This window comes from Mustelus asterias, chromosome 8 (genome assembly GCF_964213995.1).
Source record: "Mustelus asterias chromosome 8, sMusAst1.hap1.1, whole genome shotgun sequence".
Classification (NCBI taxonomy): Eukaryota; Metazoa; Chordata; class Chondrichthyes; order Carcharhiniformes; family Triakidae; genus Mustelus; species Mustelus asterias.
The window spans coordinates 27,858,173-27,868,844 of NC_135808.1; the positions used below are offsets into that span (position 1 = coordinate 27,858,173).

At 45.5% G+C, this 10,672-nt stretch overlaps 6 non-coding genes across 6 annotated transcripts; all 6 read left to right on the top strand.

Moving 5' to 3' along the window:
- The first annotated feature begins 546 nt into the window (after window positions 1-546).
- trnan-guu (transfer RNA asparagine (anticodon GUU)) lies at window positions 547-620 on the top strand. The gene has a single exon. It is a non-coding gene; the product is annotated as a tRNA-Asn (tRNA).
- Window positions 621-1,381: 761 nt separating this feature from the next.
- trnah-gug (transfer RNA histidin (anticodon GUG)) lies at window positions 1,382-1,453 on the top strand. Its single transcript has one exon. It is a non-coding gene; the product is annotated as a tRNA-His (tRNA).
- Window positions 1,454-2,564: 1,111 nt separating this feature from the next.
- trnan-guu (transfer RNA asparagine (anticodon GUU)) lies at window positions 2,565-2,638 on the top strand. The gene has a single exon. It is a non-coding gene; the product is annotated as a tRNA-Asn (tRNA).
- A 1,931-nt stretch (window positions 2,639-4,569) lies between these two features.
- trnan-guu (transfer RNA asparagine (anticodon GUU)) lies at window positions 4,570-4,643 on the top strand. Its single transcript has one exon. It is a non-coding gene; the product is annotated as a tRNA-Asn (tRNA).
- Window positions 4,644-5,404: 761 nt separating this feature from the next.
- Window positions 5,405-5,476, top strand: trnah-gug (transfer RNA histidin (anticodon GUG)). The gene has a single exon. It is a non-coding gene; the product is annotated as a tRNA-His (tRNA).
- A 1,111-nt stretch (window positions 5,477-6,587) lies between these two features.
- Window positions 6,588-6,661, top strand: trnan-guu (transfer RNA asparagine (anticodon GUU)). The gene has a single exon. It is a non-coding gene; the product is annotated as a tRNA-Asn (tRNA).
- Window positions 6,662-10,672: the final 4,011 nt, after the last annotated feature.

Consider the following 10,672-nt stretch of genomic DNA (forward strand, 5'->3'; position numbering starts at 1 on the left):
CGACTGACTGCCTTTTCTGAGAAAAGACATCCGCTCCATATTTGCTCTATCAGCATCTCCAACAATTCAGCCGGAATTGTTTGGGAGCCTGCAGCAAAACCCTCCTTCACCTTGAGAATTATTCCCTTGTCTCTTGTCTCTCCTGAAAGCTGTGTTTCCTCAGGCTGGACGTGGGAGCACTGAGCAAGATTTGGCAAAACCTTGGAAAAGATTGTGAGTCGGGTGGAGAAAGTGGGAAATGAGCGGCACTGGGAACCCAATGACCAGCTGATGAATGTTGAGAAAGAATTCGCGAAATGAGATGAGAGAGAATGAAGGGCACGGTGCCTCGCTGAGAACGAATCAAATCACCTGTCCGTCGTTTGCGGTATCTCAAGAATCAAATGGGAAGGAATTGTTGAAATGAAGAAGGATTTTGAGTCTGAAAGGGGAGCTCTTGCTGCCCGTGAGGATTGAAAGGTCGGAATGTGTTCAGGCAATTTCAATGTTCAGAAACGCGATAATAATTTTACTTCAGTCATTTACTGAAGGCGGAGCTGCTGTGTTGTCTCTGTGGCGCAATCGGTTAGCGCGTTCGGCTGTTAACCGAAAGGATGGTGGTTCGAGCCCACCCAGAGACGCCGAGCGTTCACGTTTTGCCCCATTCATGCTTTCTTTCGCACTCTGTTGTATGCTGTCCTTTGTTGCCGAGAAAAAACGGCGCAAAAGGATCCGAGCACTCATGTTGACAAGTCAGTTTCCAATTCAATAGTGCAGCAATGTAATTTCGTGGAAAATATACTGACATCCACCCTTTCTGAAAACTGCATTTCGAAAAAAACATTGGCTCAGTGGCCAGGAGTACGGCAGATGGAATCAATTTTCTTAACAGGTGAACATTTTCACAGAATCAACAAATGTCCTCAATACTTAATGGCAATTAATCAACCACAGTAGATTCTCCAGTCGATGTACGTCATTCACTAAATGCTCTCATGCAGGTACAGCAAATTGATAGAGAAGTTGATGCAATGTCCGCCTTTCCACAAGGAGTGCACCAGTACAGGAGTAGAGCAGTCATGCATCAATTTGTCGAAACTTGGAAAGCCTGCACGTCCTGTCCGGTGTGCTGCTTGTTCTGTTGACAACAGAAACATCACAAGTGCCATCCACGGAGGAAAATTGAAGGGAGCAGAAGTGTTTGGTATTGCGGGTCACCAGCAATGTTTCTCGACTTATATAAAGAAGAATATTCTAATACTGCACAGAACAATGGGACATTTGAAAGTGTTGGCATCCGGAATGACATTCTGATCTGAGGAGACATGCGTTGGTTCCAGTTGAAAAGACAGACAATATTGCCATGTCTAACTGCTTGTACCATCGGTCCTTCGCACGGGAGGCCGTGATCGTATAGTGGTTAGTACTCTGCGTTGTGGCCGCAGCAACCTCGGTTCGAATCCGAGTTACGGCAACTTGTGTTTTGAAGTGCCATTCTCGAAATGACGCTTTGAGGCAATCAATTTTTACGCGTAAACATTCTCTCCTATTGAAGACATAATCCATTGATAGTTTCTTTCCGGAGCGTCTGTTTATTCCCTTGTTTCAGTGTCTAGAAATGAAACAGTCAACAGTCAAAATGAACCAACAAGCAACAGTCAACCGTCTCATTCCAGACGCTTTTTCACCTGCAGCGGGAAAATAGTATTTCGAAGTGGGTTCCGAAATTACGATCATATTACCGCGGCGCAGCAACTGTACTTGCACTGGGAACACAATGCTTAATTTCTTTCCCAGCAGAGTATGTGCACGAAAGTCAAGGCGAGGCACCGGCCGACGATAGGTGGGTTGTGAGGTTTTTCAGAACACATCGAACTTGCCTGTTCGGCTGGCTGAAATGAAACCCCGCACACTGTCTTCACTTCACGAAATAGATCACTGGTGATTGTGCGAGCACGCGGTGTGCAGACGAAAATCTTCTCACCTCGCACTCTGGATGCGAATTTATGTATTCAAGAATTGTCAAAACCGTCATCTTCCGACTGACTGCCTTTTCTGAGAAAAGACATCCGCTCCATATTTGCTCTATCAGCATCTCCAACAATTCAGCCGGAATTGTTTGGGAGCCTGCAGCAAAACCCTCCTTCACCTTGAGAATTATTCCCTTGTCTCTTGTCTCTCCTGAAAGCTGTGTTTCCTCAGGCTGGACGTGGGAGCACTGAGCAAGATTTGGCAAAACCTTGGAAAAGATTGTGAGTCGGGTGGAGAAAGTGGGAAATGAGCGGCACTGGGAACCCAATGACCAGCTGATGAATGTTGAGAAAGAATTCGCGAAATGAGATGAGAGAGAATGAAGGGCACGGTGCCCCGCTGAGAACGAATCAAATCACCTGTCCGTCGTTTGCGGTATCTCAAGAATCAAATGGGAAGGAATTGTTGAAATGAAGAAGGATTTTGAGTCTGAAAGGGGAGCTCTTGCTGCCCGTGAGGATTGAAAGGTCGGAATGTGTTCAGGCAATTTCAATGTTCAGAAACGCGATAATAATTTTACTTCAGTCATTTACTGAAGGCGGAGCTGCTGTGTTGTCTCTGTGGCGCAATCGGTTAGCGCGTTCGGCTGTTAACCGAAAGGATGGTGGTTCGAGCCCACCCAGAGACGCCGAGCGTTCACGTTTTGCCCCATTCATGCTTTCTTTCGCACTCTGTTGTATGCTGTCCTTTGTTGCCGAGAAAAAACGGCGCAAAAGGATCCGAGCACTCATGTTGACAAGTCAGTTTCCAATTCAATAGTGCAGCAATGTAATTTCGTGGAAAATATACTGACATCCACCCTTTCTGAAAACTGCATTTCAAAAAAAACATTGGCTCAGTGGCCAGGAGTACGGCAGATGGAATCAATTTTCTTAACAGGTGAACATTTTCACAGAATCAACAAATGTCCTCAATACTTAACAATGGCAATTAATCAACCACAGTAGATTCTCCAGTCGATGTACGTCATTCACTAAATGCTCTCATGCAGGTACAGCAAATTGATAGAGAAGTTGATGCAATGTCCGCCTTTCCACAAGGAGTAGAGCAGTCATGCATCAATTTGTCGAAACTTGGAAAGACTGCACGTCCTGTCCGGTGTGCTGCTTGTTCTGTTGACCACAGAAACATCACAAGTGCCATCCACGGAGGAAAATTGAAGGGAGCAGAAGTGTTTGGTATTGCGGGTCACCAGCAATGTTTCTCGACTTATATAAAGAAGAACATTCTAATACTGCACAGAACAATGGGACATTTGAAAGTGTTGTTATCCGGAATGACATTCTGATCTGAGGAGACATGCGTTGGTTCCAGTTGAAAAGACTGACAATATTGCCATGTCTAACTGCTTGCACCATTTGTTCTTCGCATGGGAGGCCGTGATCGTATAGTGATTAGTACTTTGCGTTGTGGCCGCAGCAACCTCGGTTCGAATCCGAGTTACGGCAACTTGTGTTTTGAAGTGCCATTCTCGAAATGACGCTTTGAGGCAATCAATTTTTACGCGTAATCATTCTCTCCTATTGAAGACATAATCCATTGATAGTTTCTTTCCGGAGCGTCTGTTTATCCCCTTGTTTCAGTGTCCAGAAATGAAACAGTCAACAGTCAAAATGAACCAACAAGCAACAGTCAACCGTCTCATTCCAGACGCTTTTTCACCTGCAGCGGGAAAATAGTATTTCGAAGTGGGTTCCGAAATTACGATCATATTACCGCGGCGCAGCAACTGTACTTGCACTGGGAACACAATGCTTAATTTCTTTCCCAGCAGAGTATGTGCACGAAAGTCAAGGCGAGGCACCGGCCGACGATAGGTGAGTTGTGTCGTGTTTCAGAACACATCGAACTTGCCTGTTCGGCTGGCTGAAATGAAACCCCGCACACTGTCTTCACTTCACGAAATAGATCACTGGTGATTGTGCGAGCACGCGGTGTGCAGACGAAAATCTTCTCACCTCACACTCTGGATGCGAATTTATGTATTCAAGAATTGTCAAAACCGTCTTCTTCCGACTGACTGCCTTTTCTGAGAAAAGACATCCGCTCCATATTTGCTCTATCAGCATCTCCAACAATTCAGCCGGAATTGTTTGGGAGCCTGCAGCAAAACCCTCCTTCACCTTGAGAATTATTCCCTTGTCTCTTGTCTCTCCTGAAAGCTGTGTTTCCTCAGGCTGGACGTGGGAGCACTGAGCAAGATTTGGCAAAACCTTGGAAAAGATTGTGAGTCGGGTGGAGAAAGTGGGAAATGAGCGGCACTGGGAACCCAATGACCAGCTGATGAATGTTGAGAAAGAATTCGCGAAATGAGATGAGAGAGAATGAAGGGCACGGTGCCTCGCTGAGAACGAATCAAATCACCTGTCCGTCGTTTGCGGTATCTCAAGAATCAAATGGGAAGGAATTGTTGAAATGAAGAAGGATTTTGAGTCTGAAAGGGGAGCTCTTGCTGCCCGTGAGGATTGAAAGGTCGGAATGTGTTCAGGCAATTTCAATGTTCAGAAACGCGATAATAATTTTACTTCAGTCATTTACTGAAGGCGGAGCTGCTGTGTTGTCTCTGTGGCGCAATCGGTTAGCGCGTTCGGCTGTTAACCGAAAGGATGGTGGTTCGATCCCACCCAGAGACGCCGAGCGTTCACGTTTTGCCCCATTCATGCTTTCTTTCGCACTCTGTTGTATGCTGTCCTTTGTTGCCGAGAAAAAACGGCGCAAAAGGATCCGAGCACTCATGTTGACAAGTCAGTTTCCAATTCAATAGTGCAGCAATGTAATTTCGTGGAAAATATACTGACATCCACCCTTTCTGAAAACTGCATTTCGAAAAAAACATTGGCTCAGTGGCCAGGAGTACGGCAGATGGAATCAATTTTCTTAACAGGTGAACATTTTCACAGAATCAACAAATGTCCTCAATACTTAATGGCAATTAATCAACCACAGTAGATTCTCCAGTCGATGTACGTCATTCACTAAATGCTCTCATGCAGGTACAGCAAATTGATAGAGAAGTTGATGCAATGTCCGCCTTTCCACAAGGAGTGCACCAGTACAGGAGTAGAGCAGTCATGCATCAATTTGTCGAAACTTGGAAAGACTGCACGTCCTGTCCGGTGTGCTGCTTGTTCTGTTGACAACAGAAACATCACAAGTGCCATCCACGGAGGAAAATTGAAGGGAGCAGAAGTGTTTGGTATTGCGGGTCACCAGCAATGTTTCTCGACTTATATAAAGAAGAATATTCTAATACTGCACAGAACAATGGGACATTTGAAAGTGTTGGCATCCGGAATGACATTCTGATCTGAGGAGACATGCGTTGGTTCCAGTTGAAAAGACAGACAATATTGCCATGTCTAACTGCTTGTACCATCGGTCCTTCGCACGGGAGGCCGTGATCGTATAGTGGTTAGTACTCTGCGTTGTGGCCGCAGCAACCTCGGTTCGAATCCGAGTTACGGCAACTGGTGTTTTGAAGTGCCATTCTCGAAATGACGCTTTGAGGCAATCAATTTTTACGCGTAAACATTCTCTCCTATTGAAGACATAATCCATTGATAGTTTCTTTCCGGAGCGTCTGTTCATCCCCTTGTTTCAGTGTCTAGAAATGAAACAGTCAACAGTCAAAATGAACCAACAAGCAACAGTCAACCGTCTCATTCCAGACGCTTTTTCACCTGCAGCGGGAAAATAGTATTTCGAAGTGGGTTCCGAAATTACGATCATATTACCGCGGCGCAGCAACTGTACTTGCACTGGGAACACAATGCTTAATTTCTTTCCCAGCAGAGTATGTGCACGAAAGTCAAGGCGAGGCACCGGCCGACGATAGGTGGGTTGTGAGGTTTTTCAGAACACATCGAACTTGCCTGTTCGGCTGGCTGAAATGAAACCCCGCACACTGTCTTCACTTCACGAAATAGATCACTGGTGATTGTGCGAGCACGCGGTGTGCAGACGAAAATCTTCTCACCTCACACTCTGGATGCGAATTTATGTATTCAAGAATTGTCAAAAACGTCTTCTTCCGACTGACTGCCTTTTCTGAGAAAAGACATCCGCTCCATATTTGCTCTATCAGCATCTCCAACAATTCAGCCGGAATTGTTTGGGAGCCTGCAGCAAAACCCTCCTTCACCTTGAGAATTATTCCCTTGTCTCTTGTCTCTCCTGAAAGCTGTGTTTCCTCAGGCTGGACGTGGGAGCACTGAGCAAGATTTGGCAAAACCTTGGAAAAGATTGTGAGTCGGGTGGAGAAAGTGGGAAATGAGCGGCACTGGGAACCCAATGACCAGCTGATGAATGTTGAGAAAGAATTCGCGAAATGAGATGAGAGAGAATGAAGGGCACGGTGCCCCGCTGAGAACGAATCAAATCACCTGTCCGTCGTTTGCGGTATCTCAAGAATCAAATGGGAAGGAATTGTTGAAATGAAGAAGGATTTTGAGTCTGAAAGGGGAGCTCTTGCTGCCCGTGAGGATTGAAAGGTCGGAATGTGTTCAGGCAATTTCAATGTTCAGAAACGCGATAATAATTTTACTTCAGTCATTTACTGAAGGCGGAGCTGCTGTGTTGTCTCTGTGGTGCAATCGGTTAGCGCGTTCGGCTGTTAACCGAAAGGATGGTGGTTCGAGCCCACCCAGAGACGCCGAGCGTTCACGTTTTGCCCCATTCATGCTTTCTTTCGCACTCTGTTGTATGCTGTCCTTTGTTGCCGAGAAAAAACGGCGCAAAAGGATCCGAGCACTCATGTTGACAAGTCAGTTTCCAATTCAATAGTGCAGCAATGTAATTTCGTGGAAAATATACTGACATCCACCCTTTCTGAAAACTGCATTTCAAAAAAAACATTGGCTCAGTGGCCAGGAGTACGGCAGATGGAATCAATTTTCTTAACAGGTGAACATTTTCACAGAATCAACAAATGTCCTCAATACTTAACAATGGCAATTAATCAACCACTGTAGATTCTCCAGTCGATGTACGTCATTCACTAAATGCTCTCATGCAGGTACAGCAAATTGATAGAGAAGTTGATGCAATGTCCGCCTTTCCACAAGGAGTAGAGCAGTCATGCATCAATTTGTCGAAACTTGGAAAGACTGCACTTCCTGTCCGGTGTGCTGCTTGTTCTGTTGACCACAGAAACATCACAAGTGCCATCCACGGAGGAAAATTGAAGGGAGCAGAAGTGTTTGGTATTGCGGGTCACCAGCAATGTTTCTCGACTTATATAAAGAAGAACATTCTAATACTGCACAGAACAATGGGACATTTGAAAGTGTTGTTATCCGGAATGACATTCTGATCTGAGGAGACATGCGTTGGTTCCAGTTGAAAAGACTGACAATATTGCCATGTCTAACTGCTTGCACCATTTGTTCTTCGCATGGGAGGCCGTGATCGTATAGTGATTAGTACTTTGCGTTGTGGCCGCAGCAACCTCGGTTCGAATCCGAGTTACGGCAACTTGTGTTTTGAAGTGCCATTCTCGAAATGACGCTTTGAGGCAATCAATTTTTACGCGTAATCATTCTCTCCTATTGAAGACATAATCCATTGATAGTTTCTTTCCGGAGCGTCTGTTTATCCCCTTGTTTCAGTGTCCAGAAATGAAACAGTCAACAGTCAAAATGAACCAACAAGCAACAGTCAACCGTCTCATTCCAGACGCTTTTTCACCTGCAGCGGGAAAATAGTATTTCGAAGTGGGTTCCGAAATTACGATCATATTACCGCGGCGCAGCAACTGTACTTGCACTGGGAACACAATGCTTAATTTCTTTCCCAGCAGAGTATGTGCACGAAAGTCAAGGCGAGGCACCGGCCGACGATAGGTGAGTTGTGTCGTGTTTCAGAACACATCGAACTTGCCTGTTCGGCTGGCTGAAATGAAACCCCGCACACTGTCTTCACTTCACGAAATAGATCACTGGTGATTGTGCGAGCACGCGGTGTGCAGACGAAAATCTTCTCACCTCACACTCTGGATGCGAATTTATGTATTCAAGAATTGTCAAAACCGTCATCTTCCGTCTGACTGCCTTTTCTGAGAAAAGACATCCGCTCCATATTTGCTCTATCAGCATCTCCAACAATTCAGCCGGAATTGTTTGGGAGCCTGCAGCAAAACCCTCCTTCACCTTGAGAATTATTCCCTTGTCTCTTGTCTCTCCTGAAAGCTGTGTTTCCTCAGGCTGGACGTGGGAGCACTGAGCAAGATTTGGCAAAGCCTTGGAAAAGATTGTGAGTCGGGTGGAGAAAGTGGGAAATGAGCGGCACTGGGAACCCAATGACCAGCTGATGACTGTTGAGAAAGAATTCGCGAAATGAGATGAGAGAGAATAAAGGGCACGGTGCCTCGCTGAGAACGAATCAAATCACCTGTCCGTCGTTTGCGGTATCTCAAGAATCAAATGGGAAGGAATTGTTGAAATGAAGAAGGATTTTGAGTCTGAAAGGGGAGCTCTTGCTGCCCGTGAGGATTGAAAGGTCGGAATGTGTTCAGGGCAATTTCAATGTTCAGAAACGCGATAATAATTTTACTTCAGTCATTTACTGCAGGCGGAGCTGATGTGTTGTCTCTGTGCCGCAATCGGTTAGCGCGTTCGGCTGTTTACTGAAAGGATGGTGGTTCGAGCCCACGCCGAGCGTTCACATTTTGCCCCATTCATGCTTTCTTTCGCACTCTGTTTTCTGCTTTCCTTTGATGCCGAGAAAAAACGGCGCAAAAGTATCCGAACACTCATGTTCACAAGTCAGTTTCCAATTCAATAGTGCAGCAATGTAATTTCGTGGAAAATATGCTGACATCCACCCTTTCGGAATACTGCATTTCCAGGATGTTGCCTGGTATGGAGGGGATTAGTTATGAGGAGAGATTGGGTAAACTGGGGTTGTTCTCCCTGGAAAGACGGAGGATGAGGGGAGACTTAATAGAAGTGTATAAAATTATGAAAGGCATAGATAGGGTGAAAGGTGGGAAGATTTTCCCCAGGTCGGTGGTGACGTTCACGAGGGGTCATAGGTTCAAGGTGAAGAGGGGGTGGTTGGTTTAACACAGAGATCAGAAGGACATATTTTACACAGAGGGTGGTGGGGGCCTGGAATGCGCTGCCAGGCAAGGTGGTGGAGGCGGACACACTGGGAACGTTTAAGACTTATCTAGATAGCCATATGAACGGAGTGGGAATGGAGGGATACAAAATAATGGTCTAGTTTGGACCATGGAGCGGCACGTGCTTGGAGGGCCGAAGGGTCTGTTCCTGTGCTGTATTGTTCTTTGTTCGTTGTTTCTAATAAATCGGCCAGAGTAGATGCGCCATGTACTGAATTCACTAATCCCCTCATGCAGGTGCAGTAAATTATTAGAGACGTTGATGGAATGTCCGCCTTTTTAGAAGGAGGACATCAGGACTGGCGTATTGTAGTCATGCGTCCATTTGTCGACATTTGGGAAGACTGCACGTTGTGTACGGTGTGCTGCTTTGTTCCCTTGACCACAGAAAGGTCATAAGTGCCATCCGCGGAGTAGATTTGAAGGTGAGCATTGTATGTTGTATATTGTAGCCTGGAAGTAAACAAATTGGGAAAGAAAAAAATATATATAAAGATTGGCTGGAACAACACCGACGCCCACAACCAGCAAAATGTGAGGTAAACATTGTCAGTGATAAAGGGCAGGTGCAGCCCTGATGGCAGCCAAATTAATGGAACATCAATTAATGTTTGAGTGGGCGAGTTTGCTCACTTCATCGATATTCATTCTAATTCTTCATTGTCATTAGCGTATCGCATCTGGCAGAGACAAATAAAAACAACGCAGAGTATAGCTGGGAATGGTTGGTACAGGGGGAAAGACGTAAATCAATTGACGCTGCAAATGCATTCAGGCACGAACGGCAGTGGAACCCGTGATTTTTGGTTTACGAGACCAACGCCTTGCCACTTGGCCACCGCGCCCACGCTGTTGGGGGTACCGAAATCCTCTGAAACCGAGTATTCCAAGCAGTTTGCGATAAATCGAAAATCTCTCTTGCCTCAATTATCCCAGGCTTTCATGAGAACATAAAAAAGAAAGTCGCAATTATTAAGACTTTATCGGTAGAACAAAATATTTGCATTTGTGCTGCTGATAGCTCACATGACATGAAATGAACGATAAAAAGGACGATTCAACAAGAAGCGAGTGAATAAAACGAGCTTTTTTACTGGAGGTTGGAAAGAAAGGACATGCGGAGAAATGTTTATTCAGCAGTCTGTATGTTTTAAATACACACACATAAATGTATTGTATTCTCATATACATATATTCACACATACCAGCCGGATGGATTTTAGCGGTGAAAGGGTGAGTATATTTAAATCTGAGAGCGACAGGCTTGATTTGCCCAAGGATGAGACGGAGTGCAGAAAAGGGACAGAGAATCTGGTGAAAAGGTGCGGTGACGGTAATCGCTTCCTTCATGTCAGTAAAACGAAGGAGGCAGTCATTGATTTCAGGAGGACATGCCGTTGTCCACATCAACGGCCATGAAGTGGAAATTCTCCAGAGCTTCAGGTTTCTCGGTGTCCAGATCACCAACAACATATCCTGGCCGCTACAAGCGGACCGTAGGTAAGAAAGCCCACCAACGCCTGTACTTTATCAGGAGGCAAA